This window comes from Accipiter gentilis, chromosome W (genome assembly GCF_929443795.1).
Source record: "Accipiter gentilis chromosome W, bAccGen1.1, whole genome shotgun sequence".
Taxonomy (NCBI): domain Eukaryota; kingdom Metazoa; phylum Chordata; class Aves; order Accipitriformes; family Accipitridae; genus Astur; species Astur gentilis.
This window is the reverse complement of record NC_064918.1, coordinates 26,062,993-26,090,795: the sequence shown is the minus strand read 5'-3', so window position 1 is coordinate 26,090,795 and position 27,803 is coordinate 26,062,993.

The following is a 27,803-nucleotide window of genomic DNA, read 5'->3' as shown; positions in this document are numbered from 1 at the left end:
ATCCGAATCCTACATTGGTTGAAATGGTAGAGGCTTGTAATAGAATTGGTACTGTGGATCATAAATTTGAGGCCATGGCTGCTGCCTTTGCAGCCATGCGCGGTCTGTCACATTTGGGGAATTGCTACGGCTGTGGTAAACCAGGGCATTTAAAAAAGAACTGCCTGTCTATGAATACGGGAGTCAGGCACCAAGCCCCTGGGGTTTGCCCTAGATGCCGAAAAGGGCGTCATTATGCTAATCAATGTTGGTCTAAGTATGATTTCCAGGGACAACCGATACAGGGAAACCAATCACGGAGCACGGAGCAGCGACGCGTGCAGACACAAATACCGCAGCCGACGTCTCAACCCCCACGGAGGGAAGCAGCAGTGCCTCAAGTCTCCATCCAGCAACAGCCAGGAGTGCCGGATTGGACCTGGCAACCACCCACACAGTAATGTTACTTGATTGTTCAGTTCACTTGCTGTCGACAAATATTTCGGGACCCTTGCCCCCCAAAACACAAGCGCTGTTAGGAAGATCATCTACCACATTGTCAGGGCTTTTTGTGTTACCTGGGGTTGTTGATTCTGATAGTACTGATGAAATTAAAATTATGGCATGGACCCCGTTTCCTCCCTGCACCGTACCGAAAGGTAGCCGTATAGCACAATTGATACTAATTCCCACGGGAACGGACTCCCCGGTTCCTAGTCAGCCCCAACAAAGGCGGGGAGGGTTCGGATCTACGGGGAACCCACAGATTTTATGGGTACAGTCTATCTCTCAGAAACGACCTATATGTCAATGCACCCTTATTCGTGGGGGACAGCAAGTAGTGCTAAATGGGATTATTGATACCGGGGCTGATGTTACAGTAATATCTTTGGCTAAGTGGCCCCCACAGTGGCCTCTGGCCAATGTTTCCCAAACATTGGCAGGAATCGGCGGAACTGGCAGCAGCCGCCAAAGTGTGGAATTAATCCAAATTCAAGGTCCAGAGGGGCATATAGCCTCCGTTAAGCCTTTTGTGCTACCTGTTCCCATGATTTTATGGGGGCATGATGTACTGTCCCAGTGGGGAATGTCCATTCGGACCCATTTTTAGGTGGGGCCATTGAAGTGCGCGACACCCTAAGATTAACCTGGAAAACCAATACCCCTATTTGGGTAGATCAATGGCCCCTACCACTGGAAAAGCTTCGCGCCCTCCAAGAATTAGTCACGGAACAGTTAATGAAAGGACACATTGTGCCTTCTACTAGCCCCTGGAATTCGCCTATTTTTGTTATTAAGAAAAAAACTGGCAAGTGGCGCTTGCTCCATGACCTTAGAAAAATTAATGACGCTATGGAAGACATGGGAGCCCTACAACCAGGACTCCCGTCCCCCACTATGATTCCTCGAGATTGGCATTTAACCGTTATTGACCTCAAAGACTGTTTTTTTAATATCCCCCTGCATCCAAATGATGCTCCTAAATTTGCTTTTTCAGTTCCAAGCGTCAACATGCAAGCCCTGTTGCAAAGATACCAGTGGGTTGTACTGCCACAAGGAATGAAAAATAGCCCCACAATATGTCAATGGTATGTAGCTAAAGTGCTTAGTCCTGTTAGGACCGCAATGTCCAGTGTCTTACTGTACCACTATATGGATGACATCCTGGTGGCTGCACAACATCACGAGGTCATGGAGAAAGCTGTAGCCCTTGTCACGGCTGCCGTTAGTTCGGCAGGCCTCTGTATCGCGCCAGAAAAAATTCAGAAAATACCACCGTGGAAATATTTGGGCTGGCGCATAAGGGCTCAAACTATAGTTCCTCAAGCTTTACAGATACAGACATAAAAAACTTGCATGATGTGCAAAAATTGCTGGGAACAATCAATTGGGTCCGATCGCTGTTGGGAATTTCTAATGCGGACTTAGGTCCTCTATTTGAACTGTTAAAAGAAAGCACTGACTTGAGTTCCCCCCGCAGCCTTGGCCCAGAGGCTATTGACTCTTTGCAAAAAATTGCCACAGCAATTGCTCATAGGCAAGTACATCGCTGGGCTCCTGAGTTACCTTTTTATCTAATTATTTTAAACCCTGCTCAACAGCCTCATGCCCTAATGTTTCAATGGGATCCTCAGAAACCAGACCCACTGTTAATTATTGAATGGGTTTTCCTGTCAAACCAACCTACGAAAACTATCTTGACACAACATGAGATGTTTTCCTTTTTGATCATTAAAGCTAGGCAACGCTTGTTAACATTATCAGGAGTAGATTTTGTATATATTTGTTTACCAGTGACAAACATATACTTACAGTGGCTTTATCAGCAATCAGATGCCTTTAGTATGGCATTGGCAGGCTATACGGGTCAACTTACATCTCACCCACCTCCACATAAGCTGTTTAATAGTGATTTTTCCCTGATACCCAAACCAAAAAGGAGTGATTTGCCATTACAAGCTCTCACTGTATTTATGGACGGGTCCGGGAAATCACATAAATCAGTCATCTTATGGTGGGATGACCAGCAAAGGAAATGAGACTCAGACATAGAAACCGTCCCTGGTTCTCCTCAGATAGTAGAATTGACTGCGGTCGTTCGAGCTTTCCGGAGATGGTCTATACCGCTTAATATAATTACTGATTCTGCTTATGTTGCAGGAATTGTTGAACGAGCTGAAACATCTGTACTGCATGATATCTCGCATTCTGACTTATTTGCTTTATTACAAGAGCTCATTTTTCTTTTAGATTCACGCCCTCATCCCTATTTTATCATGCATGTCAGGACACATACTTCTTTGCCTGGTTTTATTGCAGAAGGGAATCGACGAGCTGATTTGCTGACGTTACCAGTAGAAATACTGCCAGATCGTATAGCACAGGAGAAACTCAGCCATTCCTTTTTTCACCAGAATGCTGGAGGTCTCAAACGGCAGTTTGGGCTTACCTCCCAACAAGCGTCTAATATTATTGCTGTATGTCCTGACTGTCAAAGATATTCTTTCCCGTCAATAGCAGGAGGAGTCAATCCCAGAGGACTGCAGAGCCTGCAACTGTGGCAAACAGACGTTACGCATTATCCGGAGTTTGGTAAATTGAAATATGTCCATTCCTCTATTGACACCTTTTCAAGCGCTTTGTTTGCTTCTTGCCACACAGGGGAGAAATCGCGTGATGTTCAAAAACATTTGATGCGTGCTTTTGCCACCCTGGGCATACCCTCTCAAATAAAAACGGACAATGGCCCTGCATATGTCTCGGCCGCAACAAAAACATTTTTTGACTCTTGGGGGGTGACCCACATTACTGGCATCCCTCATTCCCCTACAGGTCAATCCCTGATTGAACACTCTCACCAATCTTTGAAACGTTTGTTACAACAACAAAAAGGGGGAGTAGGGACTGCCACTCCTGAGGAACGTCTACAGAAAGCTTTGTATGTTTTTAATTTTTTGAATTGCTCTTTGTTAGATAGCAACCCTCCGATAGTCTGACATTTTAACACGAATGCTTCACTCGAGACGCGAGTTAAGGCCCCAGTGTTGGTTCGTGATCTGGAAACAGGTAAAGTCATGGGACCGTATCCCCTTATCACATGGGGCAGAGGCTATGCTTGTGTCTCCACAGAGAAAGGCCCCCGATGGATCCCAGCAAAGAGTGTACGACCTTTCCGTGAATCCCTACCACAATCATCCGGTGAAAACTCCAATCACCCTCCGGACCAGTCTTTCGAGCAACAGACTGGTGAATCTCCTGAGGAGGACCAGGACAACAGGGACTGAACGCCGTAAGCGAGAAAGAACTGCATGAACCAGAGTAAAGAAACACCAGTTACAAGAATCGCTTGTGCCTTATGTAAAACTTGTGAACCTTGGGCCAATTTGGTGATAAAAAGGGCGGAAGAGGTGTTGGTTTGTGATTTGGAGTGTAACAAGGCAAACCTAGGGCCTGCTATATGTGCTGTTCTTAAACAGGATTGGAATCAAACGAAAGAAAAATGCAGAAAATTATTTGCTTGGAAACTGAAGGGTGGAAAGTCGCTTTTAAAATAATATCCCTTATTATGATTCTGTTAGAGGGTGTGCAAAGTCACCCACTTTTACCTGCGCTACCCAAGGTCAATGTATGGGTAACACTAGCAAATCTCACCAGACAAGACACGTTGTGTCTTGCCACCGCCTCTCCTAGTAACCCCTTTTCTACGTGCCTTGTGGGCTTGCCGCTGGACGAGTGGCCGATACCTACAGATCTCCGAGATAAGCCCCTATTTAAAAATGTGTCCCGGAATGTAACGGACTATTGGGACATGTGGACCCCTCACCTTCCTCTCGCTACCCTAGAACCACAAGAGATTGAGCTCCTCGGATCAGTAAGAATGGATTTCTGTGTCAGGTTTAACTATACAGGAATAAATCAATTTAAGACATGGGATGTCTCTCCTGTCCATCCCATTTTTAAAAATGCTACTGCTTGGTGTAACTACACAACAACAGACTTGTCTAAATCTAGCAATGCTCCCCTTTTATTGCTGCCGGGGATGTTTCTTATTTGTGGGGACAGAGCATGGCCCACTATCCCTTCCCATATAAAAGGAGGCCCATGTAGTCTCAGACACCTTTCTATCCTGACTCCTAATACATCCATGATTTTACAACACCGTCTCTCTCACAGGGCAAGGCGTGGCGTCCATACATATACCCCTGACTGTGATGACAATGTGGAGTTTTGGTCTTTTAACCAACGCTTTGTTACCTCTCTCTTATTACCCGGGGCTGCTGCTGCAAGAGCATTAGCGACTTTGGATAAGCTTGGCTGCTGGCTTGCTAAACAAACGAATGCTACTAGTAATGCGCTATCTGGTCTTTTATTAGATGTAGATAGTGTGCGCCATGCTACCTTGCAAAATAGAGCTGCTATAGATTTTTTGCTTTTGGCACAAGGACATGGCTGTGAGGATTTTGAGGGTATGTGTTGTATGAATCTCTCAGACCATTCGGAATCTATTCATGCTAGCATTCAGCAGCTTAAAGCTGGAGTCTCTAAGCTTCGACAAAGCGACAGTTGGGATTGGTTAGACAAACTTTTTGAAGGATGGGGATTGTCGGGGTGGTTAAGGAGTTTTGTGAAAATAATTGTGTATGCTTTGGCTGTCTTTGTTCTCTTGTTACTTTTTTTGCCGTGTTTGTTACAATGCTTACAAGGATTGATAGCACGCTCCGTAAAAAGAGTTCTTATTGTGCAACAGGAAGGGGGAGATGTGGGACAGGATTTGTCTGGTGTCAGTAAAACCCCCAGCACTGCTAAATTGATAGAAGGAGGTGTGCTAGAACTTGTTGGCCATAGGCCCTGGGAAAGATAAGATAAGAACTTTGATTAGAAGAGACAAAGACTGCTCACTCTATGTTTGTACAGAGGATTGTGAGCTGGTGAGACTTTAAAACAATCACCCTGTAGAAGAGGAACTATTGTTCTTGCTCAAGATAGATTGCTGTAAATAGAAGAAGTAAATGTTTAAAAAATTCCTTTAGCATTAGCCAATCTGTGAATGCTTAATGTATCTGTAAATGCTTACCGTAGAATTTGGACCAATCAGTTTAGAACACGCTAGCCTGAACTAGTATAAATGTATGTGAAGAATCATAGTAAATTCGACATTTTGCTTGCATCAAGGTGTGTCCTGTCTCTCAATCGTGGCAAAGGATACATGGAGCCTCTGGACCAGTCACAATGGGGTGTTTCTGCCATTCATTCCCAGTTAGGCTTACTTCAGCTTCCAATACAGTTAACTCTTGGGATCCCCCTGTCACACCAGAAATACAGATGGGTTCTGCCCCTTTATAGCTTGATGGCATTAGAGTACACTGTGCGCCAGTGTCTACTAGAGCCTTATACTCCTGTGGGTCTAACGTGGGGAGGGATCTCCTTATTCCCTGAATTGATGTATATGGTTACCACAGGTTACCTGGTTTACTGAGGTATTTCCAAGACATAAACCGTTGACCAAGTGTGAGACTAAGAGTGGATCCAGCCGGCCCTAGACCCTTCTCTGAGGAGGAGTCTAGAAAGCAAAGGGGTCTGCTCTGAACCTCGTGACTCAACAAGAGGGATCTCCTTATTCCCTGAATTGATGTATATGGTTACCACGGGTTACACGGTTTACAGAAGTAGTCTTATACCAATTCCTGTTGTGAGAAACCCTGCCACCTACTACCACACCTCCCCAGTTCAGTTTGCTTCTGTCATGAATAAAATCTTTAACTGATCCTTTGGTGTCATTTCACCTTAGTTTAGCCTGAGGGAATTTCAAATTAAACATGACTCCCTGGTCTGTCCAGTCTGGGTCATGACACCCCACACAAGAACATAATTATATGCAAGACTGAGAATTACTGGGAACCTATTATGTAGCAACCATGAGTAATGCCCACATGTTTTTAAATACTGTAAACCCACAAGAGCTCCAACTGCACCTTAAGGTAGGGAGGAGGGTATTTGTGCCTAGTAGATACAGATGCTACACGTTTGGCTCTAAACAAATGACCACAAAACATTAACACAGTAGGACAAAAATATATCACGGGAATTGAAGGAAGCCCCCAATACATACCCTTGTTAGAAGAGATGCCCCTCCAGATAGGGCCCTTATCAATTATACATTCTTTTATACTACTTAAAAACAGCTTGTCTAATTAATTAGGGAAAGATTTACTCTCTAAATTGCAGGCAAAATTAATCTGTTCCCCCCAGGGCATGCAGCTCCAGATACCTGTCAAAAATTTATCTAAACTAGTTGCTGTGTTACAGGAAAACAGTAGAGGCTTCACTCTACCAAAAGAACTGCAAAAACTCCTACCCCACATTTGAGGGTGGGATCCCTCTGAATTAGGACTTCTAAAATCTGCAAAAACTGTTATACTTGGATCTGATTACCTCAGGCTTTTTTGCAGGATGACCAACTGGATTACTGAATTTGTAAAATTAGCAAAACCACTCCCCAAGACTATACATCAGGATCAAGCAGAACCCTTGCAATGGAATATGGACTAGATGACTGGCTTTGAAAAATTTAAACCTTCTAAATTGTAGAATAGAATAAAATAGAATAGAATATTTAAATTAGAAGGGACCTACAACGATCATCTTGTCCAATTGCCTGACCACTTCAGGGCCAACCAAAAGATAAAGCATATTATTAAGGGCATTGTTCAAATGCCTCTTAAACACTGACAGGCGTGGGGCATCGACCACCTCTCTAGGAAGCCTGTTCAGTGTTTGACCACTCTCTAGGTAAAGATATGCTTCCTAATGTCAGGTCTTGTGTGGATTGTCCGGCTCATAGTTCACAAATGAGTTTCACCATGTCTAGTGCACACAGGTGACTCATGGGGGGTTACAAAAGCAACCCAGCCTTGGATTGCCTTGAGGCCCTGTCTCTGTGCAGAGACAACTCATGGGGAGCTGTGTAGACAGCTCAGCCCTGGGCTGTGTGATAAGCCCTAAACTAAACAGGGTGGTGGCTGTGCCATTCAAAAGAACCAAAACCTGAACTGAGCCTTGAAGTCCCTTAACAAATAGTATGCTCTGAGTCTCAATCCAACCACTATTCAGTTGCCTGAGGAAGCAAGGTTAAAAAAAAAATAAAAATCTGGAGGGTTTCAGCTTCAGTTTCAAATGGCAACCTCGTGTATTCAATCACAGACCAGCAACGGAAAGACAAGGGGAAACTCCACTCAGATATACATAATCCATTTAGGCATATATCATAATCCACTCAGACATAGTCATACACACCATTCCACAAGTCAGAGGAGTCACTTCTCCAACTATACAGTTGGCTTGTGAAGGAGACTCTTTCCCACCTTGACCGGGATGCCGGTCAAGGTAGCTTCCCTGGGATTGAGAGCCCCTACGTGGAGGGGTAAGTGAATATTGTTTATGCTTTAAGTTTGTAAACGTGTGTGTTTGTGGTTGTCTGTGAATCACTTGTGGTTGTAATAGTGTACTACTCTTACCTTAAAAATTGCAATAGTTCATTCCGCCATTGTATCTGTAAAACCTGCAATAGTGGCGTGTTAACTCTGTAAGTGAAGTTCAAATAAATCATTTGCTTGAACCTTGCAGTTAAGTCTTTTTCCATCACATTACTTTGGCATAGTCGGCAGGATACAATGGAGGAACTACTGCAGAAACATGGTTGTAAACCTTCACCTGCAGACAAGGAGAAGGCGAAGAAGTTGTAGAGAAGTAAAGAGAAAGTGGTGGCATGGGTAGAGCAGTGTAGGAAGGAACAAAATAAAAAGAAAAATGGGAAAGGGAAAGGTATCCTGTGCACTATTTTTGGAGTATGTCTAACTTGTGCACAGGAGGAGGCATCTGAGATGGCAAAAATAACTGGTGCAGCTGATCTCATTGAAGCTATGAAATTCAGGGCATTAGAAACTGAAGTTGAAGTAACCAAAACTGCTTTAGAGGCAGAACGAAAGATAAGTGCGCCCCTGAGTGTTCATAATGGACAATTGGAGGTTGAAAATGCATTTTTGAAAGATGAATTAAATTCTGAAAGGGAGAAGAAAAGAAAATTACTAGAAAAATTAAAATTGTTGTTATCAAGTGCTCCAACTCCCTCTCCCGCCCAAGTCAGGAATTTAGTTATGTGTGCTTGTTAGGATTTCTTGGCTGCGCGAGGGCATGTGAGCAATCCAGCCGTTAGGTGGGAATGAAGCATAAGTTTACAAAGTGTTGTGAATTGGCTTGATGAAAAAGGACATGGGTCTATAGAAAAGTTGTGCGAGCAGAGTTCTGTGTGAAAGAATGTCAGTTTGAGCAGCAAGATTAGGCCTTAGCCGAAAATAGCTGGCTTTACTGATAGCAGGAGAAAAACAGCAGCTGGTCTTGCCATTATCAGGAGAAAAATAAAAACAGTGTGACCTTGGCATAACTTCATAAGTAACTTTTGAAGAAGTTCCCATGAGAAAGTTACGGAACACGCATAGCTGCAAACTACAAGTGGGTGTGTTTTAGTAATGAATAAACATTAGCAATGTACCAATCATATTAGGACTAGTAGGCATAATTATCGCAAACTGTATAAATATGAGCTATCCGTGCAAATAAAGTGGAATCACTTCTATCACTCATATTGGGTTGACTTATGTGCATTCCTCCACCGCTCCAACAAATGGTGCCCAAAGAGGGACTGAGGAAAGGGGAATTGGAGCGACGGACACTGAGAAGCACCGGTAGCAGTGACCGGGGGGCAAAAGATTAACTGAACGCTGATCGTCTTGGTTGGTGTGTTAACTCTCGTGCCTGGACCGTCCAAAAGGGGTTTGCCGTCAGTGAGGGCTACTGGAAAAAGGCTGCAAAGACTTTTTAACCGAGGTGCCTTAATCAAGGAAGCACCAAGGAGTATCAAGGAGAATAGAGAAGCCGGCCGGCAATGGATCAAGAGGTAGCCCTAAAACTATTACAGTGCTTTTTAGAAAAGCGGGGGGTAAATTGCGTTAAGCAAGTTTTGGGATTAGTTGCTTTAGGTCGTGTTAAGGGATGCTTTAAGAATCCGGATTTATTATTTGAGGAGAGTGAATGGCGTAGATTAGGAGACGTATTATGGGATATGGTAACTGATGATGATAAATCAGCTAAAAAACTAATGAAGCAAGGACAGAAACCTTTCAATTAGTGTGGGTACAGCTTTTGAGCTTAGTACCTGGAATGCTATCGGAACCTCCCTATGGGATGAAATTAGTGACGGGTCTAAAGAAGTTAAAGGTCTTGCAACTTTATGGAAATTGATTAAGACAACTCTGTAAGAAATGAAAGCAGATCGTAAAGCGTCTGCGTCTGCTTTTGCTGCTCTCTCTCTCCAACCGCAAGCGAAAGGGAAAAGCGGGGAGAAAAACATAATGCAGCGAGAGAGACTTTTTGGAACTTGTTTGCCTGCTCTTGTGCCCTTGACTTCTGCTCCACTCCCTGGGACTGCCGATATTAATCAGCTATCTGACAGTTCCCAAGCCTCCCTAACCGTACGATTAAAGGAAACCCTACAGAATCAGGGAGTGAGTAAAAATCTGCCTACGAAAAAACAGCCCTCAGATACCACCATTCAACATGAACAAATTATACCTAGCATACACCCTGATTCAAATAATGCAAACAAGGACTTGGCTACACTAATAATAGAAGAAAAAGAGACAATGTTAGAATTGTTAAAGGAAATGCGAAGAAGAGACGGGGAAACCAACCGCACCCGCGATAGACGCGGAGCCACTTGTAATAGCCGCTTGTAATAGCCGCTGCAGAAGAAAGGCAGAGACATTGGAGGGGTGTAATAAAAGAGGCCATTATAGAAGGGACTATGCTCCAAGCATTCCCAGTTATTGCATCAAATGGACAGAAAAAATGGGAGGCGTTTGACTGGAAGGTCATTGAGAAATTAAGGAATGCTGTGAGTCAGTACATAATCAAATCTGCGTTAACTCACCAAATACTGCAATTCATTTTTTCTGCTGATACGCTGATACCTCAAGATATTAAACACATAGCACAGTTGATTTTGACACCCGCCGAAATGTTAGTGTTTTTCCGGCAGTAGGAGACATTCTGTGATAGGGAACAAGCAACATCACGACAACAAACAGATCCCCTATGGGGAGTAACCACGCAGATGCTGATGGGTACTGGACCCTTCGTATCAGGGAACACTCAGTTACAATGTATCACTGAGGTTCATCATCTATCACAGATCTTGGCGTATCAAGCCTTTCTTACCATACCAAACAATATGTACAGCCATGCTTTTACCCAGGTGAAACAGGAGAATACAATTTATGACCACCCTGACATGAACAAGGGCATGAAAGAAAACATGTTCAAAATACTCGCTTTTGAAAATGCTACTGAAAAGACACGCAAAGCATTGTGTAATTTGCCGAAAAATGCAGACATCGTTGATATGATAGAATACATGGATCGATCAGTGGACTCACAGAAAGTAGCCTATGCTGCCACAGCTCTCCAAGGAGCTACAAAGAAGCACAAGGCCAGTAAGACACCCTTGGTCAAGTGTTTTAACTGTGGCAAACGTGGACACATTAGGAGCAAATGTACAGGTACTGTTAACAGTAAGTGCTGCAACAAGTGTAAGAAAGATAACCATACCACCAAGAATACAGGACACCGACCGCGAAGACCCCTCGTGCGACGACACGAATGCAAGGGGCTTGAGCTGCCAACCCTCAGGCAGCCTCGCAACCACCAGATCCACCACTGCAGGAAGCTCCGGAGTGCATGTGGAAACCGCAGTCAACATAAAGGGACCATTGGGGTTTGGACTTAGTGCATTTTTAATGGGTCAGTCTTCAACAGCTTTAGAAGGAATTCTGGTGCTCCCAGGGCTTATTGATGCAGATTATTGTGGGACTGTGAAAATTATGATTCATGTTTTAATCCCTCCTGTTTCTATTCCTAAAGGTACCAGAATAGCACAATTAGTTCCACTCAGGTCGTGCGTTCCGAACCCAGGTGAAGTACAACGTGGAGATGGTGGATTCGGCTCCACAGGGAAACCGCAGGTATACTTTGCCATGGACACAACAAGAGGTAAACCAGAAAAGGTAGTGCAATTGGAAGGGCCTGATGGAGTTATCGTCAAGAAACCGATGACAAATCAATACAGGAGCTGATGTTACAATTATTTCACGATGCATTTGACCTCCATCATGGCCATTGATGAATCCAAATTTTGGGATTGCAGGGATAGGGGGCACACAAGCCACCTTAGTAAGTCAGCTACTGATTACATTTGTGTTCCCCGATGGTGAACACATTACGACGTGTCCATATGTCATGACTACCCCAACTGAATTGTTTGGCCTCGTAGGCCCTGATTTATTGAGCCAAATGAAAGCAATGTTAGTGACCCATCCTTTTTAGGAGCGGTCACTGAGGGGTAGCCAATTCTGAATATCAACTGGAAAACAGATGAGCCTGTTTGGATTGATCAGTAGCTCTAAATTCTGAAAGGCTGCTTAAAGTACAAGGGTTAGTTGAGGACCAATTGAGAGCGGGACATGTTGTTCCTTCTACTAGTCCATGGAATACATCAATATTTACCATTCCCAAGAAAAGTGTGAAATGGAGATTGTTACATGATCTCAGAGCTGTGAATGCGGTGATGCACAGAATGGGAGCCCTGCAGCCAGGTTTGCCGTCTCCAGTTATGCTTCCAGAAGAATGGGATTTGTTTATTATAGATCTCAATCATATGCGTTCTTGCACCAACCCGCTAGGATGTAAACAAAGCAATTTGACTTACCACTTACTGATGCCCAAGGTATCGTTAAAGCATGCTGTGAATGTCAAAAGGAAGGGCTGGGCTTGGGCTGTGGGGTTAACCGACGAGGTCTTTTGCCATTGCAGTTGTGGCAAATGGATGTCACCCATGTCATGTGGTTTGGTGCAAAGCGTTCTGTGCATGTGTGTATTGATACCTATCCTGCTGCCATGTGGGCCACGGCACAAACTGGAGAAAAGGCCTTACATAGTGAATGACATCTTCACGCTTCTTTTGCAGTACTGGGTGTGCCTAATGAAATTAAGATGGACAACGGCCCAGCTTATGGTTCTACACGATTTTCTTGATTTTGTAATTTGTGGGGAATTCACCACGGTACCGGTATTCCACATCTTCCCACAGGACAGGTGTTTGAGCGGCGGAGGAATGCACATAAGTCGACCCAATATGAGTGATAGAAGTGATTCAACTTTATTTGCACGGATAGCTCATATTTATACAGTTTGCGATAATTATGCCTACTAGTCCTAATATGATTGGTACATTGCTAATGTTTATTCATTACTAAAACACACCCACTTGTGGTTGGCAGCTACGCGTGTTCAGTAACTTTCTCATGAGAACTTCTTCAAAAGTTACTTGTGAAGTTATGCCAAGGTCACACCGTCCCTGTCTTTCTCCTGATAACAGCGAGACCAGCTGTTGTTTTTCTCCCAATATCAGTAAAGCCAGCTATTTTCAGCCAAGGCCTAGTCTTGTTGCTCAAACTGACATTCTTTCACACAGAACTCTGCTCGCACAACTTTTCCACAGGCCCATGTCCTTTTTCAGCAAGCCACTTCCCAACAATTCCCCCTTTTTCTTTTTGTGCGAGTAGAGCTTGGTGTGTCAGCTTTGAGACTCCTCTCATCATGTACCCATACACAATTCTAACTATTACGCAGATTAATTTCAATATACCCAGCCATCGTAAGGCTTCCTTAATCAATGACATTAGCCATGGTGTTATCCCACCGAATATTGACTCTAACACCCCATCAAACCAATTAGTTTCTTGCTGGATCTTTGTGTATGTTTCTTCAGCCAATTTATCTGTTTGTGAATAGATTGAGGTAAAATTTTAACACCTGCTGTATTGCCCTTTGCAAAGATCTGTGAACACAACTAATTAAGCACAGTAAAAACAACATTATACCTAATAAAATACATAAGCACACAAAAAGAGGTTTGATTAATAGCTTTAGCTAGTGACACCCAAACATTCTTACTGTCCCATGGCGTTAACCGATGTGGATCAATCACCAGTGTCACTGTCACGCTGCTTACTACAGTCAGTGTGTTCCATATCAATCTCAGCATAAGGTTTCAAATTTATGGGTAAATCAGGAACATATCTGCCAGACATGGATGATGTGACTTCTTTTTTTTGTCCAATTGCTGCCAAGGCTTGCCATCCCGGTGCACTTAGTTGTCTTGTAGAAGTTAAGCTATCGCTGCCCCTCAATAAATCCAGCAGCGGCTGTAAGTCTGTATTTGTAATACCAAAACAAGGTTGAATCCACTGTAGGTCTCTGTTTAAATCTTTCTCCCTCTTTTTGTTTTTGAGCAATCCAGGCTTGCTTAATAACTTGGGATGCCATTTTCCTTAATAAGCTGAACAAGGTAAAACTATTACAATAGCTAAAATCACAATAACTACAATAATGCCCATAATTCTTTGACCCAACCTGTTACCCCTAATGACCCAGACCATGAGGACTATGAGGAAAATGAACCATCCACACATTCTTGTGCCATCTTGCTCCACGAACTCAGCCCAGCAATTGGTAGGTGCCAGCTTTCCGTGGGCGTCCCCACAGAGGCAACGATGGCCTCACCGTACACCAGCCCGATGCTCTTTGGAAAATCCCGGTATTTATACATTTGCAGAGGAACGGGTTTTAGCACAAGTGTCCAGCGGGTGCCAAAAGTCCGCCTCGGTTGCAATCTATGACGCATGCGCTCGCTGGCCAGGCGCGCTGCACGAGTCATAGCCATCTTGTCTAATTGGTTCGTGGGCTTTACTATACAGTTGCGATGCACAGAGAATCTTGACCTGTTATGTTAGCCAAGGTGACCTATACATTAGTTTTCGGCTGAGGTGGTATTCATATTGCCACATCATCTATGATGCTCCAGATGATGATGGTCGCGCAAACCGAACAGGAGTCCATCGTGGGCCTGTATCTGTGGAAACACAATCAACCTCGTTCCCAGGTTATTAATGGAAATGGATCTTACCCCTAATTTTGGCTTTAACTAACTTTTACATTTACCCCACACTGTCTTCCCGTAATCACACTATGTTTAATCAAATTATGCTTAACACACTTTTTACCTAAAGCAAGTTCTATGTACAATAAGGCACGCTGTTCTAAAAACCTGTCTGAAGGACTCAGTGTCCGCTAGTAATACTCTATTAGTTAGAATCTGTCGGATCAGTGGCTTCAGCACCCGCCGGTGCCGTGCCAGTTGCCATTGGGACAATTCTGGGTCCAGCATCAATGCGAAGCCATGGCTTGACCCACTTAGCTGGGATCTCCCAGTAAGTTTTACTTCTGCTGATCCGCACCATTTCCCGGATTCTGGGTCCTTATACATTACCATGATTCCTGTACTTTGTTGCATCCTTTCTGCCTGTAAAAGAACATGATGCACTACCATTGGTGGGTCTTTGTGATCACCTGTCAATCTAAGGTAATTTAGCACAAATAAGGCTTTGGCCAATCGTTCCTCTGGGAGTAAGCCCTGGGTTCCCCCCTTTTTGTTTTTGCAGCATGTTCTTTTAGGGTTTGGTTGGCCCATTCGACAATAGCCTGTCCTGTGGGAAGATGTGGAATACCAGTACCATGATGAATTCCCCACAAATTACAAAATCGAGCAAATCATGTAGAACCATAGGCTGGGCCGTTGTCCGTCTTAATTTCTTTAGGCACACCCAGTACTGCAAAAGAAGCGTGAAGATGTCATTCAATATGTAAGGCCTTTTCTCCAGTTCATGCCGTGGCCCACATGGCAGCAGGATAGGTATCAATACACACGTGCACAGAACGCTTTGCACCAAACCACGTGACATGGGTGACATCCATTTGCCACAACTGCAATAGCAAAAGACCTCATCGGTTAACCCCACAGACCAAGCCGAGCCCCTCCTCTTGACAATCAGGGCATGCTTTAAAGATACCTTGGGCGTCAGTAAGTGGTAAGTCAAATTGCTTTGCTAACATCCTAGCAGGTTGGTGCAAGAATGCATGTGATTGCCGTGCTTTGTTGAAAACGATTCCCTGGAGGAGGCTTCCGTGGCGCTGCAACCAATTGGTCAGCTCTGTCATTTCCCGTTTCTCATCTGCACAGTGTTCTCATACCCAAGAGTTCTACCAGAGGGGTCATATCGCCATTAGTGATACCGCAAAGATTCCGCACCCACTGGATATCTCCCACAAGCTTCTGGACATCATGTACCGTTGAAATTTCTCATGTTATTTGAACCTTCTGAGGTTTAACACTGCTTACATCTATGTGCCACCCCAAATACTTCCAAGGTGCTGCCTCTTGCACCTTTTCAGGAGTGATTATTACTCCGCGATGGCTTAAGATGTCCTGAATTGAGTTAAAATCTCATCCTGTGGCAAGTTACTGAGGAAACTGCTTTCTTACAGGCTCTGATGCCCAGGCCACATACACCTGACACATCGTGGGGGAATTGCGCATTCATTGCGGTAACACGACCCAATGGTATCTCTTATAGGGTTCTGCCTTGTTAATTGATGTTACCGAAAAGGCGAACCGTTCAGCGCCATCTGGGTGCAATCTTTTAAATTTATAATTAACAAATCCCATTCTTCTGGAAGCATAACTGGAGATGGCAAACCTGGCTGCAGGGCTCCCATACTGTCCATCACCGCATTCACAGCTCTGAGATCATGTAACAATCTCCATTTCACACTTTTCTTGGGAATGGTAAATATTGATGTATTCCATGGACTAGTAGAAGGGACAACATGTCCCGCTCTCAATTGGTCTTCAACTAACCCTTGTATTTTTAGCAGCCTTTCAGAATTTAGCAGCTACTGATCAATCCAAACAGGGTCATCTGTTTTCCAGTTAATTTTCAGAATTGGCTACCCCTCAGTGACCGCTCCTAAAAAGGATGCGTCACTAACATTGCCTTCATTTGGCTCAATAAATCATGGCCTACGAGGCCAAACAATTCAGTTGGGGTAGTCATGACATACGGACACGTCGTAATGTGTTCACCATCGGGGAACACAAATGTAATCGGTAGCTGACTTACTAAGGTGGCTTGTGTGCCCCCTATCCCAGCAATACCAAAATTCGGATTGATTGATGGCCATGATGGAGGCCAAATGCATCATAAAATAATCGTAACATAAGCTCCTGCATTGATTGTCATCGGTTTCTTGACGACAACTCCATCAGGCCCTTCCAATTGCACTACCTTTTCTGGTTTACCTCTTGTTGTGTCCATGGCAAAGTATACCTGCGGTTTCCCTGTGGAGCTGAATCCACCATCTCCACGTTGTACTTCACCCGGGTTCGGAACACACGACCTGAATGGAACTAATTGTGCTATTCTGGTACCTTTAGGAATAGAAACAGGAGGGATTAAAACATGAATCATAATTTTCACAGTCCCACAATAATCTGCATCAATAAGCCCTGGGAGCACCAGAATTCCTTCTAGAGCTGTTGAAGATTGCCCCATTAAAAATGCACTAAGTCCAAACCCCAATGGTCCCTTTATGTTGACTGCGGTTTCCACATGCACTCCGGAGCTTCCTGCAGTGGTGGATCTGGTGGTTGCGAGGCTGCCTGAGGGCTGGCAGCTCAAGCCCCTTGCATTCGTGTCGCCGCGTGAGGGGCCTTCGCAGTCGGTGTAAAGTTTCCCTTCTTCCTGTATTCTTGGTGGTATGGTTATCTTTCTTACACTTGTTGCAGCACTTACTGTTAACAGTATCTGTACATTTGCTCCTAATGTGTCCACGTTTGCCACAGTTAGAACACTTGACCAAGGGTGTCTTACTGGCCTTGTGTTTCTTTGTAGCTCCTTGGAGAGCTGTGGCAGCATAGGCTACTTTCTGTGAGTCCACTGATCAATCCTTGTATTCTATCATATCAACGACGTCTGCATTTTTCGGCAAATTACACAATGCTTTGCGTGTCTTTTCAGTAGCATTTTCAAAAGCGAGTATTGAGGTATCAGCGTATCAGCAGAAAAAATGAATTGCAGTATTTGGTGAGTTAACACAAATTTGATTCCGTACTGACTCACAGCATTCCTTAATTTCTCAATGACCTTCCAGTCAAACACCTCCCATTTTTTCTGTCCATTTGATGCAATAACTGGGAATGCTTGGAGCATAGTCCCTTCTATAATGGCATCTTTTATTACACCCCTCCAATGTCTCTGCATTTCTTCTGCAGTGGCTATTACAAGCGGCTATTACAGGCGGCTCCGCGTCTATCACGGGTGCGGTTGGTTTCCCCGTCTTTTTTCTGCATTTCCTTTAACAATTCTAACATTGTCTCTTTTTGTTCTATCATTAGAGTAGACAAGTCCTTGTTTGCATTATTTGAATCAGGGTGTATGCTAGGTATAATTTGTTCATGTTGAACGGTGGTATCTGGGGGCTGTGTTTTCGTAGGCAGATTTTTACTCACTCCCTGATTCTGTAGGGTTTCCTTTAATCGTACGGGTAGGGAGGCTTAGGAACTGTCGGATGGCTGATTAATATCGGCAGTCCCAGGGAGTGGAGCAGAAGTCAAGGGCACAAGAGCAGGCAAACAAGCTCCAAAAAGTCTCTCTCGCTGCATTATGTTTTTCTCCCCGCTTTTCCCTTTCGCTTGCGGTTGGAGAGAGAGAGCAGCAAAAGCAGATGCAGACGCTTTACGATCTGCTTTCATTTCTTACAGAGTTGTCTTAATCAATTTCCATAAAGTTGCAAGATCTTTAACTTCTTTAGACCCGTCACTAATTTCATCCCATAGGGAGGTTCCGATAGCATTCCAGGTACTAAGCTCAAAAGCTGTACCCACACTAATTGAAAGGTTTCTGTCCTTGCTTCATTAGTTTTTTAGCTGATTTATCATCATCAGTTACCATATCCCATAATACGTCTCCTAATCTACGCCATTCACTCTCCTCAAATAATAAATCCGGATTCTTAAAGCATCCCTTAACACGACCTAAAGCAACTAATCCCAAAACTTGCTTAACGCAATTTACCCCCCGCTTTTCTAAAAAGCACTGTAATAATTTTAGGGCTACCTCTTGATCCATTGCCAGCCGGCTCCTTGATACTCCTGGGTGCTACCTTGATTAAGGCACCTCAGTTAAAAAGTCTTTGCAGCCTTTTTCCAGTAGCCCTCACTGACGGCGAACCCCTTTTGGACGGTCCAGGCACGAGAGTTAACACACCAACCAAGACGATCAGCGTTCGGTTAATCTTTTGCCCCCCGGTCGCTGCTACCGGTGCTTCTCAGTGTCCGTCGCTCCAATTCCCCTTTCTTCGGTCCCCGTTCGGGCGCCATTTGTTGGAGCGGCGGAGGAATGCACATAAGTCGACCCAATATGAATGATAGAAGTGATTCAACTTTATTTGCACGGATAGCTCATATTTATACAGTTTGTGATAATTATGCCTACTAGTCCTAATATGATTGGTACATTGCTAATGTTTATTCATTACTAAAACACACCCACTTGTGGTTGGCAGCTACGCGTGTTCAGTAACTTTCTCATGAGAACTTCTTCAAAAGTTACTTGTGAAGTTATGCCAAGGTCACACCGTCCCTGTCTTTCTCCTGATAACAGCGAGACCAGCTGTTGTTTTTCTCCCAATATCAGTAAAGCCAGCTATTTTCGGCCAAGGCCTAGTCTTGCTGCTCAAACTGACGTTCTTTCACACAGAACTCTGCTCGCACAACTTTTCCACAGGCCCATGTCCTTTTTCAGCAAGCCACTTCCCAACAGACAGGCTATTGTCGAATGGGCCAACCAAACCCTAAAAGAACATGCTGCAAAAACAAAAGGGGGGAACCCAGGGCTTACTCCCAGAGGAACGATTGGCCAAAGCCTTATTTGTGCTAAATTACCTTAGATTGACAGGTGATCACAAAGACCCACCAATGGTAGTGCATCATGTTCTTTTACAGGCAGAAAGGACGCAATAAAGTACAGGAATCATGGTAATGTATAAGGACCCAGAATCCGGGAAATGGTGTGGATCAGCAGAAGTGAAACTTACTGGGAGATCCCGGCTAAGTGGGTCAAGCCATGGCTTCGCACTGATGCTGGAGCCGGATTTGTCCCAATAGCAACTGGCACGGCACCGGCGGGTGCTGGAGCCACTGATCCGACAGATTCTGACTAATAGCGTATTACTAGTGGACACTGAGTCCTTCAGAGAGGATTTTAGAACAGCGTGCCTTATTGTATATAGAACTTGCTTTAGGTAAAAAGTGTGTTAAGCATAATTTGATTAAACATAGTGTGATTACGGGAAGACAGTGTGGGGTAAATGTAAAAGTTAGTTAAAGCCAAAATTAGGGGTAAGGTCTATTTCCATTAATAACCTGGGAACGAGGTTGATTGTGTTTCCACAGATACAGGCCCACGATGGACTCCTGTTCGGTTTGCGCGACCATCATCATCTGGAGCATCATAGATGATGTGGCAATATGAATACCACCTCAGCCTAAAACTAATGTATAGGTCACCTTGGCTAACATAACAGGTCAAGATTCTCTGTGCATCGCAACTGTATCGTAAAGCCCACGAACCAATAGACAAGATGGCTATGACTCGTGCAGCGCACCTGGCCAGCGAGCGCATGCATCATAGATTGCAACCGAGGCGGACTTTTGGCACCCACTGGCCACGTGTGCTAAAACCCGTTCCTCTGCAAATGTATAAATACCGGGATTTTCCAAAGAGCATGGGGCTGGTGTACGGTGAGGCCATCGTTGCCTCTGTGGGGACGCCCACGGAAAGCTGGAACCTACCGATTGCTCGGCTGAGTTCGTGGAGCAAGATAGCACAAGAATGTATGGATGGTTCATCTTCCTCATAGTCCTCATGGTCTGGGTCATTAGGGGTAACAGGTTGGCTCAAAGAATTATGGGCATTGTTGTAGTTATTGTGATTTTAGCTATTGTAAGAATTTTACCTTGTTGAGCTTGTTAAGAAAAAATGGCATCCCAATTTATTAAGTGTAATAGACAGGGAACCAAATTGTTCCCTGACATTGTGTAATTCGTGTTGAATTAAAAAGAAGACAATAAAGCTTACATACCAGTTGGGAAGGGGGAAGACACACATCGTGATTGACTAGATAAGGGGGGAAAAGACCATGGACCAGATAAGGGGATTAACTCTACCACGACTGCATTCCTCCACAACAAAAGACATTCCACAGACACTCGCCTTTTTGAGAAGATTGACCGAATCTACAAACCTGTGAAGAAAGAAGAAGCAAGACAAGATGAAAATTTACAAGAAAGGGGTGCATGAACTGTATAAAAGGAATGTAACTATAACAGAAAGCGCGAGCCGTTGGTGGAGCGCGGAGTCCCCGGCCGCCCAGCGCTGCTTGCTTGCTATTCTCAATAAATATATCAATTTTATATAGAATTGGCTCTGTTAGTTTATAACATTAAGCAAGCCTGGATTGCTCAAAAACAAAAAGGGGGAATTGTTGAGGATTTCTTGGCTGGGCGAAGGCATGTGAGCAATCCAGCCGTTAGGTGGGAACGAAGCATAAGTTTACAAAGTGCTGGAGCAGACAAGGACGCTGTGCCCTTGTACGCTGGGAAAAAGGAAGATAAGAAGAGCCTGACAAGCAACTCCTGGATGCCGAAGAATGAGATAAGTAACTGCTGGACACCTCGTGAAGAAGCTTGCACAGCCAATAGAGGATAAGATAGTGTCGCGTGAACCGGGGTATTGTACCAATTAGAGTATTGTATAAGGCGCGTGCGCAAGCACATAAGGTATACAACTGTGCTAAAAGTTGTAGTAAATGGGCTTCACTTGATCACATTGGTCTGTGCGTGATTTCCCCTGTGGATCCTCCGCAACATGTGCCAATCCTGACACTTGGGATGGGGATATCTGGGGCGACCCAGATGATGAATCTGATGGGGCAAGTAATATTGAAATTCGACCCCTCATTATAATGGAGGTACAGTCGAGGGCCAGGAACGATCGAAATTTAACTACAACCCAAACCACCCTGTGGTCTGGACCTGAACTCACACAAATGCAAGAGAAGTTTTCACACAAGCTAGGGGAAAGTGAAACTGAATATTTATGGCATGTGTCATTGAATGGAGGGGATCGAGTCTTGTTGAGCGAGGAGGAAGCTGGGGGATATTGGGGTCATTGTGTGTTCCTTGATCAGGGTCCCATAGGGAACCAACCCTTGATGCTCAGAGTTGCCTATTGGTCAGGGGGACTAGATTCTAGAGAACGAAGTGAACCTCTGACTATTAAAACAGCTGGATTATCTAGGCTGGCTGAATCAGTGCAAAAGGCTTCCTGTATACAAGCTATGTACGAATGTGGGGAGCAGGGTATTCCCTTGCTGCTCTGGATGATCCGGCCTGCCTTAAACCATTAATTAGAGGTCTCCCTGATGCCTAGAAATTTTATGTGCAAAACATAAAAGAAAAAATTATACGGGCAATTGATCATAATACTCACAACCTCAATCAGTGACAACAGCTTGTTTTAACATGGGGAGAATTATTACAAGAAATAGTGATTTATGGTAGAGAGACTGACTGGTTAGCGGAAGGTTCAGGTTCACAGCGCCGAGTCTGACAGGCATGATATTTTTGAGGAGAATAACTCCCATAACCCTCAACATTTTTTTTCTTGTTTCAACTCTCTGCGCAATGAACTATGGAAAAAAAGCATTAGGAATAACCCGCTCAGTGTTACATGGGAGGTCCACAGAAAATATTTGTACAATGATAAACCTGTTGGAGCAGCCTATTAGCAAGGTTATGGGGTGTACTGTGTCGTGGTTTAAACCCAGCCAGCAACTAAGCACCACACAGCCGCTCACTCACTGCCCCCCACCCCAGTGGGAAGGGGGAGAAAATCAGGAAGAGAAGTAAAACTCATGGTTTTAGATAAGAACAGTTTAATAGAACAGAAAAGAACAAACTAATAATGATAATGATAACACTAATAAAATGACAACAGTAATAAAAAAATGATTGAAATGTACAAATGATGCGCAGTGCAATTGCTCACCACCCACCGATCGACACCTAGCTAGTCCCTGAGCGGCGATTCCCCCCGCCCCCATTCCCCCAGTTTATACACTAGATGGGACGTCACATGGTATGGAATACACCGTTGGCCAGTTTGGGTCAGGTGACCTGGCTGTGTCCTGTGCCAACTTCTTGTGCCACTCCAGCTTTCTCGCTGGCTGGGCTTGAGAAGCTGAAAAATCCTTGACTATAGTCTAAACACTACTGAGCAACAACTGAAAACATCAGTGTTATCAACATTCTTCTCATACTAAACCCAAAACATAGCACTGTACCAGCTACTAGGAAGACAATTAACACTGTCCCAGCCGAAACCAGGACAGTATCCATCCCTTATCCTATACCACTGACATCATGCTCAATTCCCATACCTTTAGTCACATCCCGGTAAATCATCATCACTTTTCCCATCCCTTTGAGACATATGAACAATGAGATATATATATCTATACACACACACAGATATCATTCCTTTAGTTTATGGGTCATGTTCATAAAACGTTTGTTGAGTTAATTTAGTTCCTGACTCTGGGCTCCATCTGTCATACGAGTCTGTCTGGGCAGGAAGGATGGTGCAAAGTCCTCTCAGTCAGTAGAGCAGGATTGGGGTTCGGTGAGGTGTGACGAGCAGGTGACATTGGACACAGCAGGAGGAAGGTGTGCAACGTTGGATTGTTGCATGCTGGAGTCAGTTCTGGTTCCATCACTACTGCGCTTCGCTCATTTTTATCGCAGTTCATTCTTGCTTGATCTAAGTGAATCTTACTATAGTACTATGGATATAGCATATAACAGTTATAGTAATGATAACATACAGTGGCAGGGTTTATATGGCAACTAATATCATACAGTTTAATTCTTGCCATTCTCACCTAAAATCAAATCCCCTTGAGGCACATGTTGGACTTCCCCATCTTTTCGCATCACCCACCAAGTGCACCCAGGCCCTTGAGCAAAAGCAATCCCACAAATGGGTTTACCTTTGCCTGAGGCAGGAGTAACCCAGACTGTTTTCCCTAACATATTTTTCATGTGCACTACAGGGACTTTATCCCCTTCTACAGTATGTAAAAGTTCTGACTGGGCAGGGCCACCGCGACTGGCAGATCCTCTGCTGTTGACTAACCAGGTGGCTTTTGCTAAATGTGTATCCCAATGTTTGAAAGTTCCACCCCCCATTGCTTTCAATGTAGCCTTTAACAGTCCATGGTATCGCACAATTTTTCCGCAGGTGCATAATCGGGGATATGATAAACCCACTCTATGTCATGCTCTTTGGCCCAAGTGTCTATGAGGTTGTTTCAGAAATGAATCCTGTTGTCTGACTCAATTCTTTCTGGGGTGCCATGTCACCACAAGACTTGCTTTTCAAGGCCCAGGATAGTGTTCTGGGTGGTGGCATGGGGCACAAAATATGTTTCCAGGCATCCGGTGGTTACTTCCACCATTGTAAGCACATAGCGCTTGCCTTGGCGAGTTTGTGGGAGTGTGATATAGTCCATCTGCCAGGCTTCCCCATATTTATATTTCAGCAATCGCCCTCCATACCACAGGGGCTTTAACCGCTTGGCTTGCTTAATTGCAGCAAAGGTTTCACATTAGTGGATAACCTGTGCGATAGTGTCCATGGTCAGGTCCACCCCTCGATCACGAGCCCATCTATATGTTGCATCTCTTCCCTGATGGCCTGAAGTATCATGGGCCCACTGAGCCATAAATAGCTCACTCCTATGATGCCAGTCCAGGTCCACCTGAGCCACTTCGATCTTGGCAGCCTGATCCACCTGTTGGTTGTTTTGATGTTCTTCAGTGGCCCAACTCTTGGGTATGTGAGCATCTACATGACGTACTTTTACAACCAGATTCTCTAGCCAGGACGCAATATCTTGCCACAGCGCGGCAGCTCAAATGGGTTTACCTCTGCGCTGCCAGTTGCTCTGCTTCCATTGCTGTAGCCACCCCCACAGGGCATTTGCCACCATCCATGAGTCAGTATAGAGATAGAGCACTGGCCACTTTTCTCTTTCAGCAATGTCTAATGCTAGCTGGATGGCTTTCACCTCTGCAAACTGACTCAATTCACCTCCTCCTTCAGCAGTTTCTGCAACTTGTCGTGTAGGACTCCATACAGCAGCCTTCCACCTTCGATGCTTTCCCACAATGCAACAGGATTTGTCAGTGAACAGGGCATATTGCCTCTCATTTTCTGGCAGTTTATTATACAGCGGGGCCTCTTCAGCATGTGCCACCTCCTCCTCTGGCAACATGCCAAAATCTTTGCCTTCTGGCCAGTCCGTGATCACTTCTAAAATTCCTGGGTGACTGGGGTTTCCTATGCGAGTCTGTTGTGTGATCAGTGCAATCCACTTACTCCATGTGGCATCAGTTGCGTGCTGTGTAGAGGAGACTGTCCCTTTGAACATCCAGCCCAGCACTGGCAGTCGGGGTGCTAAGAGGAGCTGCGTTTCAGTACCAACCACTTCTGAGGCAGCTCAACCTCCTTCATATGCCGCCAATATCTCTTTTTAAGTTGGAGTATAGCGAGCCTCAGATCCTCAATATCCTCGACTCCAAAACCCCAGTGGTCAGCCTCGGGTCTCCCCAGGTGCTTTCTGCCAGAGGCTCCAGGTAGGGCCATTCTCTCCAGCTGCAGTGTAGAGAACATTTTTAACATCTTGTCCTGTCCAGACTGGCCCAAGGGCCACTGTATGAACAATCTCCCATTTAATTTGTTCAAACGCTTGTTGTTGCTCAGGGCCCCATTTAAAATCATTCTTTTTCCTGGTCACTTGATAGAGAGGGTTTACAATCAAACTGTAATTTGGAATATGCATCTGTATTGGTTTTGTTTGGCAAGGTTTTGGTAGCGGGGGGGGGGTTACAGGGGTGGCTTCTGTAAGAAACTGCTGGAAGCTTCCCCTGTGTTCGAGAGAGAGCGAGCCCATATTAGCCGGCTCTGAGACGGACCCGCCGCCGGCCAAGGCCGAGCCAATCAGTGATAGTAGTAACGCCTCTGTGATAACATTTTTAAGAAGGGAAAAAAGTTGGGACGGGGAGAAACTGCCGCCGGAGTGAGGAGTGAGAACATGTAAGAGAAACAAGCCTGCGGACACCAAGGTCAGTGAAGAAGGAGGGGGAGGAGATGCTCCAGGCGCCGGAGCGAAGATTCCCCTGCAGCCCGTGGTGAAGACCCTGGTGAGGCAGGCTGTCCCCCTGCAGTCCAGGGAGGTCCACGGTGGAGCAGATATCCACCTGTAGCCCGTGGAGGACCCCACGCCGGAGCAGGTGGGTTCCCGAAGGAGGCTGTGACCCCGCGGGAACCCCACGATGGAGCAGGCTCCTGGCAGGACCTGCGGATCTGTGGAGAGAGGAGCCCACAGAGCAGGTTTTCTGGCAGGACTTGTGGCCCCGTGGGGGACCCGCGCTGGAGCAGTGTGCTCCTGAAGGACTGCACACCGTGGAATGGACCCATGCTGGAGCAGTTCGTGAAGAACTGCAGCCCGTGGGAATGGCCCACGTTGGAGGAGTTCGTGGAGGACTGTCTCCTGTGGGTGGGACCCCACGCTGGAGCAGGGGAAGAGTGTGATCAGCCCTCGTCCTGAGGAGGTGAAGCGGCAGAAAATAACGTGTGATGACCATAAACCCCATCCCTGTCCCCCTGTGCCGCTGGGGGGGCTTGGTGGTGAAATCCGGGAGGGTAGTTGTGCCCGGGAAGAAGGGAGGGGTGGTGGGAAGGTGTTCTGAGATATTATTTTACTTCTCATTACCTTGCTCTGGTTGATTTGTAATAAATTGAGTTAATTTTGCAAATTGAGTCTGTTTTGCCCGTGACGGTAATAGTGAATGATCTCTCCTGTCCTTATCTCGACCCGCGAGCCTTTTGTTATATTTTCTCTCCCCTATCCAGCTGAGGATGGGGGAGTGATAGAACGGCTTTGGTGGGCACCTGGTGTTCAGCCAGGGTTAACCCATCACAGCATCCTTCAAAAACCCCACGACACCTAACAAGGCCTGTGTGTCCTTTTTATTAGTCAGTGGAGACATAGCTGCTATTTTGTTAATCACATCTTTTGGGATCTGACAACGTCCATCTTGCCATTTTATTCCTAAAAACTGGATCTCCTGTGCAGGTCCCTTGACATTACTTTGTTTATGGCAAAACTGGCTTTCAGAAGCATTTGGATTATTTTCTTCCCTTTCTCAAAGACTTCTTCTGCCATGTTGCCCCATACAATGATGTCATCAATGTATTGCAGGTGTTCCGGAGCTTCACCTTTTTCCAGTGCAGCCTGGATTAGTCCATGGCAAATGGTGGGGCTGTGTTTCCACCCCTGGGGCGATTGATTCCAAGTGTACTGGACACCCCTCCAAGTAAAGGCAAATTGTGGACGACACTCTGCTGCCAGAGGGATTGAGAAAAACGCATTAGCAATGTCAATTTGTGTGGAGGGCCTCGGCTGGACCGAGTGGCCTGGGGAGGATATTGACCTTGACAAGATTACAGTGTTCCCATGAGAGAACAAGAAAGGATGAGAAGCATGCCTGGGAAACTAAGTTTAAGGAATGTGTTGATGTATTGGTTTTGTCTGGCAAGGTTTTGGTAGCGGGGGAGTGGTGGTGGTGGTTACAGGGGTGGCTTCTGTAAGAAGCTGCTGGAAGATTCCCCTGTGTTCGAGAGAGAGCGAGCCCATACCAGATGGCTCTAAGACGGACCCGCCGCCGGCCAAGGCCAAGCCAATCAGTGATAGTGGTAACGCCTCTGTGATAACATTTTTAAGAAAGAAAAAAGTTGGGACGGAGAGAAACAGCCGCCAGAGTGAGGAGTGAGAACATGTAAGAGAAACAAGCCTGGGGACACCAAGGTCAGTGAAGAAGGAGGGGGAGGAGATGCTCCAGGCGCCGGAGCGAAGATTCCCCTGCAGCCCGTGGTGAAGACCCTGGTGAGGCAGGCTGTCCCCCTGCAGTCCAGGGAGGTCCACGGTGGAGCAGATATCCACCTGTAGCCCGTGGAGGACCCCACGCCGGAGCAGGTGGGTTCCCAAAGGAGGCTGTGACCCTGTGGGAACCCTGCACTGGAGCAGGTTCCTGGCATGACCTGCGGATCTGTGGAGAGAGGAGCCCACGGAGCAGGTTTTCTGGCAGGACTTTTGACCCCGTGGGGGACTCACGCTGGAGCAGTGTGCTC